We start from the raw sequence: 6,561 nt of genomic DNA, 5'->3' as shown, positions 1-6,561 counted from the left end.
GGAATGGTTAAAAGTTAGGAAAGGTGTGCAACAGAGTTATGCTTGTGAGAAGTTACTTCTCAAGATGGTTCATCTTCAGAAATAAGGGGGTCAGGAAAACTTCTTTATTGACTACACAAAGGCTTTTGACTGTGTGGATCATGACAAGCTATGAACAACATTGCAAAGTATGAGTATTCCAAGCACTTAATTGTGCTCCTGAGGAATCTGTACATGGACCAAGAGGCAGTTGTTCAAATAGAACATGGGAACACTAAATGGTTTAAAAATAGAAAGGTGTGCGACAGAGTTGTATTATATCACTATGCTTATTCAACCTGTATGCTGAGCAAATAATGTGAGAAGCTGGGTTTTATGAAGAAAAATGTGTCATCAGGATTGAAGGAAGACTCATTAACAACCTGTGATATGCAGATGATACAACCTTGCTTGCTGAAAGTGAAGAGGACTTAAAATACTTAGTGATGAAGATCAAACACCACAGCCTTCAGTATGTATTGCAGCTCAATGTAAAGAAAACAAAAATCCTCATTACTAGCCCAATAAACAACATTATTATCAAAGGAGAAAATATTGAATTTGTCAAAGACTTCATTTTTCTTGTATCAATCATCAATACTTATGGAAGCAGCAGCCAAGAAGTCAAATGACATATTGCGTTAGGCAAATCTGTTGCACAAAACATTTTTAAAGTGTTGAAGAGCAAAGATGTCAGTTTGAGGACTAGGTACACCTGACCCAAGCCATGGTATTTTCAATAACCTCATATGCATGCGAAAACTGGACAGTGGATAAGGAAGAGCATAGAAGAATTGATGCTTTTGAGTTATGGTATTGGAGGAGAACATTGAAAGTGCCATGGGATACCAAAAGAAGAAACATATCTGTGTTGGAAGAAATGCAGCCAGAGTGCTCCTTGGAGGCCAGGATAGCCAAACTTCATCTCTCATACTTTAGATAAGAGGGAACAGTCACTGGAGAAGGATATCATATTAGGTAAAGTGGAGGGTCAGAGAAAAAGAGGAAGACCTCCAGCAATATGGATTGGCCAAGTGGCAGCAACAACGGGCTGAAGTGTGGCAACAATAGTGAGGTTGGCCCAGGATCGGGTAGTGTTTCGTTCCGTTGTGCATAAGGTCACTATGAGTCTATACCAACTCAATGGCACCTAACAACAACAAAAAACAACTGTTTCAGTTTCTGAGACTGGACTGTGATTGATATAGTATTATTTATTACTAATCTTGTTAGATATTAAAGGATATCTTAAGGTACCATTTCCAAAATGATGTGATACTGACAAAAGAATCAATAGAAGGAAGGCAATAGATGATATATAATATAACACTTGAAAAATTGAAGTTCTAACAATCACTGGAAATTGTAAGAAAATACAAGATACTGAATGCTTTCATCTTTCAAAAATATTTGAAACTTTTATCAAGTATTGCCATAGTATAAAAGAAGAAGGAAAACAGTGAACAGCCATGAAAAAGAGGTGCTCAGTTTTTAAAAATATATATGAGTTTTAATTTAGTAATTGAAAACTTTCTTCATAGAAATTCTTTAGAAAGTCCACCGTGAAAAACTTATAAAGTTTAGCTGTTCTTATTGAAGTAAGTCTGTCAACACTTAAAACTGAGGTGATGCCAACAAACACTGCTCTCTGTTAAGGACAGTTAACATCTATTAAAATACTGCTGCAGACTAGTAAAGTCATGTTGCATGCCCATCTTTACATTGGCACTTTCACTTGATATTTATATATAATTATGCCAAAAATACATTCTCTTGATGAAATATGTTGAGATATTCATTTGGCTTATTCCCCCCACCCCCATTTTTCTCTTTCTGTTAATTAAAATGAATACTCATAAACCCACAACGATCCCAACCATACCATTGATTCCAACTCATAGCAACCCTACAGAATAAGGGTTGTAAATCTTTATAGAAACAGATTGCGTTCTCTTTCTCCCAATGGAGTTTCTGATGGGTTCAATCCTTCAGCTTTTCAGTTAGTAGCCAAACACTTAACTACTGTGACACCAAGGCTCCTTTTAAAATGAATACTTACTTTATGAGACCAGGTATGGCACTGTAGGATAAGCAATGGGTTGTTAACCTCAAGGTCAGCAGTTGGAACCCATTGGCCACTCTTTAAAATCCTATACGAGGTTACTATAAGTCAGAATTGACTCACTGGTGCACAACAACAACACAGCTCTCTATATTAAACTAAAATCTCTGAGTCTTTTCAGTTAATAAGCAACTCTCCTGCTTCCAGTGGTTCCATAAATTCAACTATTATTTATCTATTTTATGTTAATTTTATAAACAATACTTGCTGAACTATATCTGGACAATATGAATTCTAATTAGGTTAATCTAATAAAATAATCAATTTGTTGTGTGGCTTGCTAGGTACTGCTCAAGTATTAGTAATTGTCATACTAAAGAGTCCTGGTGTGGCGCTGTGGGCTGAAACGTCAGACTACAAAGACATTTGAACTGCAAGGTCAGTGGTTCAAGCTCACCAGCTGCTCCTTGGAAATCCTATACAGGGTCACTATGGGTTGAAATCGACTCAACAGCATTTAACAACAGTATGTTTAACCTTAGTACAAATTTCATTCAAAATAATTATGGGAGTTTTTTTTATTTGAATGATACATAATTTAGACAATTAATGATTAAATTCATGGAAACTGGCAACTCATATTCTGCATTATGATAACATGTTGAATTTTTCAAAATCTGAGTCCTATGACATTTTATAATGTGTACGACCAAAAGCATGTTAAGTTCACCCTTAAGCATACAGCTTCGTAAAATAGTTTCACACTGATAGCTTGTAATATTAAAACTAATCACTGCTTAATGCAGTTAGTATTTTATGCATAATCTATTGTCAGAATTATATCCTTTTTGTATCAAAATGTATTTTCTAAAGAGAAACCCTATGTTCTGTGTGACAATCGTGCCTTTCTATTTAGTGCCTTAAAATTGTGTTCGAACCTCTGTCTTCTTGTGTCTTGTTTGAACTAAGTTAAATTGTTGTTGCTAGGGGTGCAGTCGAGTTGGTTGCAACTCACCGACAAATCCTACAGCATCCTCACAGTTATTGTAATTAAATAGTCTGATGGAATGAATAAATCAAATTTAACTGCCTACCAAGTTTTTTAAATGTTCCTTTGACTTAACTCAAACTCAGTTACTAGACTATGGTTGTCTAAGTTACCAATGACCTACTTTCAGTTGTTAAATTAAAAATGAAATAAATTAGCACTTAATCTTATTTCACTTCCCAGCATCATTTGGCCTTCTTGATGGTTCCTGTTTTTAAATTACAAAATTGTTAAATTAAAATGGGAGAGTATTCACATACCATGAAAGTGTCTGCACTATCAAAAGGAAAGCATTTCTTACCACTCCCATACTCCATCTATAACTAGAGCTGCTATGCAACATGTGAGCTCAGTTCCAACCTTTCAGATATGAGTTCATTCAGATACTTCAGGTCCATATACGCGGGTGAGTCAAAGATTATCCACGCTCTGGCAGTAGAATTTACTCTACTCAATGTTTTGAAAAGACAAATACATCATCTTTTTTACATAATCTCCTGGCTTTTCAATACATTTTGTCCATCTGTCAACAAGCTTTTGTAGTCTCTTCTTAAAAAATGTTCAGTCTGAGCTTCAAGCCACAAATGTAATGCTGTCTTCATTTCTTCGTCAGAGGTTAATCTATGTCCTCAAAGGGCTGCTTTCAAGGTCCAAACCAGTGGAAGTCTGATGGAGTAAGATCAAGACTACAGGGAGGATGCTTTAACATCTGAAAAAAAAAAAAAAATTTTAGAGTGTCAAGAGTATAGGTAGAGGTGTACAGACGTGCATTTTCATGTGAGATCACCACGTCCTTGAATACTAGTCCTCTGCATTGAATCTGAAGTTTTGGCTTCAGATCTTCAGTGAGCATCTCACTTTAACAAGTGTTGTTGATGGTTGAATGTTTTCCATGATAGTGCTCCAGTACTTGCCCTTGAGAATCCCAGAAAACAGTAAACATCACCAGCTGATGGTTGATTTTTGAACTTTGTCTTGTTTCTTTCTTATCTCCTTTCCTGTTTTTTTTTTTTTGTTGTTGTTATTCCAGGAATTATACTCTTAAAAGGATATTGAAAGAAGGGTGATGAAACATATTAAAAGATTTCTCATTAAGTAGGATGTTGCTTGTGCCAAGATTGATGGATGGGTCACACTCATGTGGATCAATATCAGTAAGGTCCTCATGTCACCAAGTTTCAGGACATGCGATATCTAACATTCACAGTAAGATCTGTCCTGAATTCTGACCAGCTGCCTACACTGTACATTGTTGTAGGGATACCAGTGAGGATGAGGAAGAAAACAACTCCACATGGAAGGTTTCCAAACGTCAGGTATGTAATGACTAGGATTTTATGGATAGGTGAGATATTTGGATTGAGAAACAGTTTCCAAAGAAGAAAGCATCCCCAATAGAAAGCAGTGGGATAAAAATGCCCAGTGAGTTGTCATCTATCTACAAAGATGTGTGAAGCTGCTTTTTCATCCCTGAGGGATACAAACAATTTTTTAAAAATGGTTGGTAATTCCACTTACAATGTCTTCTAAATGTCCTGGAATTTAATCCTTTTATGTATTACTTTGTATTTTATCCTTGTTTTTTTAATTTAAAAAGTGCTAATATAAAGGGTTTTAATGAAAGGTGATTTATAAATCTTATAAATATTCATCACATTTACAGTCCAGGAAACTATAGGATATTGCTTTTAAATGATTAAATAGTTCCCATTATTAAATGCTCTAGAAACAAACACCTTGGAAATGAAGCTCTTGTATTGAACAGTAAAACAGTGAAATAACAATTAAACCCTCTGTGTATGAAACAATATGATGTTAGTTGTTGTTAGGTGCTGTTGAGTCGATACTGAGTCATAGCCATCTTATGCACAAAACAACAAAACACTGCCCAGTCCTTTGTCAACCTCACAATCGTTGCTACACTTGAGTCCATTGCTGCTGCCACAGTGCCAATCCATCTTGTTGTGGGTCCTTCTCCAGGGACTGTTCCCTCCTGATAATATGTCTGAAGTACTGGGGGTGGCATGTATATTGCTGTGATTCTGAAAGTTATGCTACCGGTATTTTAAATGGCAACAGGGTTACCCATGGCAGACAGGTTTCAGCTAAGCTTCCAGACTTAGACAGACTAGGAAAAAGGAATATTTCTGAGTATTTAGTCACTGAAAATCTTATAAAGAATATCAGCAGGATCACCCATGGTAGACAGGTGTCAGATGAGCTTCCAGACAAAGACAGACTAGGAAGATGGAGTGACAAAATACTTCCGAATATTTAGTCACTGAAAACCTTTGAATAGCAGAGAAACACTGTCAGATAATAGTGCTGGGAAATGAGCCCCTCATGTTAGAAGGCAAAGTATAGTTGACCGGAATGACGCGAATAAAGTAGAGCCCATGGGAAAAAAAGCCCACAGAACCTTAATTTTTATGTTTACATGAATAAGTATGGTGACAGAATACAACTCTGTCATACACCTTTCTTAATTTTAAGCCATTCAGTGTTCCCATGTTCTGTTCAAATAACTGCCTCTTGGTCCATGTACAGATTCCTCATGAGCACAAGTAAGTGTTTTTGGAATACTCATACTTTGAAATGTTGTCCAAAGCTTGTCATGATCCACACAATCAAAAGCCTTTGCGTAGTCAACAAAGAACAGGTAAACATCTTTCTGATATTCTCTGCTTTTAGCCAAGATCCATCAGACACCACCAATGATATCTCTTAATCCACATCTTCTTTTGAATCCAGCTTGAACCTCTGAAAGTTCTCTGTCAATGTATGCTTTCAGCAGTTTCTTTATTACCTTTAGTAAAACTTTACTTGCATGGAATAGCAAAGATATTGTCCAATGATTCCCACATTCCGTTGGGTCACATCCCTTTACAATGGGCATAAATATGGATCTCTTCCAACCAGTTGGCCAGATAGTTGTCTTCCAAATTTCTTGTCATAGATGAATGAGTGCCTCCTGTGCCATCTCATTTTCTTCAAAGATTTCAATTTTTATTTCATCAATTCCTGGTGCCTTGTTCTTTTCCAGTTCCTTTCAAAGCACCTTGGACTTCCTCCTTCAGTATCATTGGCTCTTGATCATATGCTACCTCTTGAAACAGCTGAACATCAACCATTTCCTTTTGATACTGTGACTCTGTGTATTCCTTCCATCTTCTTTTGATGCTTTCTGTATCATTCAATAATTTGCCCAGTGAATCTTTCAATAACGAAAGTCGAGGCTTGAATTTTTTCTTCAGTTCCCCCAGCTTGAGAAATGCTGAGCGTGTTTTCCCTTTTTGGTTTTCTGTCTCCAGATCTTTGCATATTTTGTTGTAATATTTGACTTTGTCTTCTCGAGCTGACCTTTGAAATTCCCTGTTCAGCTCTTGTATCTCCTCATTGCTTCCTTTTATTTTTAGCATCTATGTGCTGGAGA

The sequence above is a fragment of the Chrysochloris asiatica genome, unplaced genomic scaffold (assembly GCF_000296735.1).
Source record: "Chrysochloris asiatica unplaced genomic scaffold, ChrAsi1.0 scaffold00117, whole genome shotgun sequence".
NCBI lineage: Eukaryota > Metazoa > Chordata > Mammalia > Afrosoricida > Chrysochloridae > Chrysochloris > Chrysochloris asiatica.
This window is presented reverse-complemented; position numbering follows the sequence as displayed.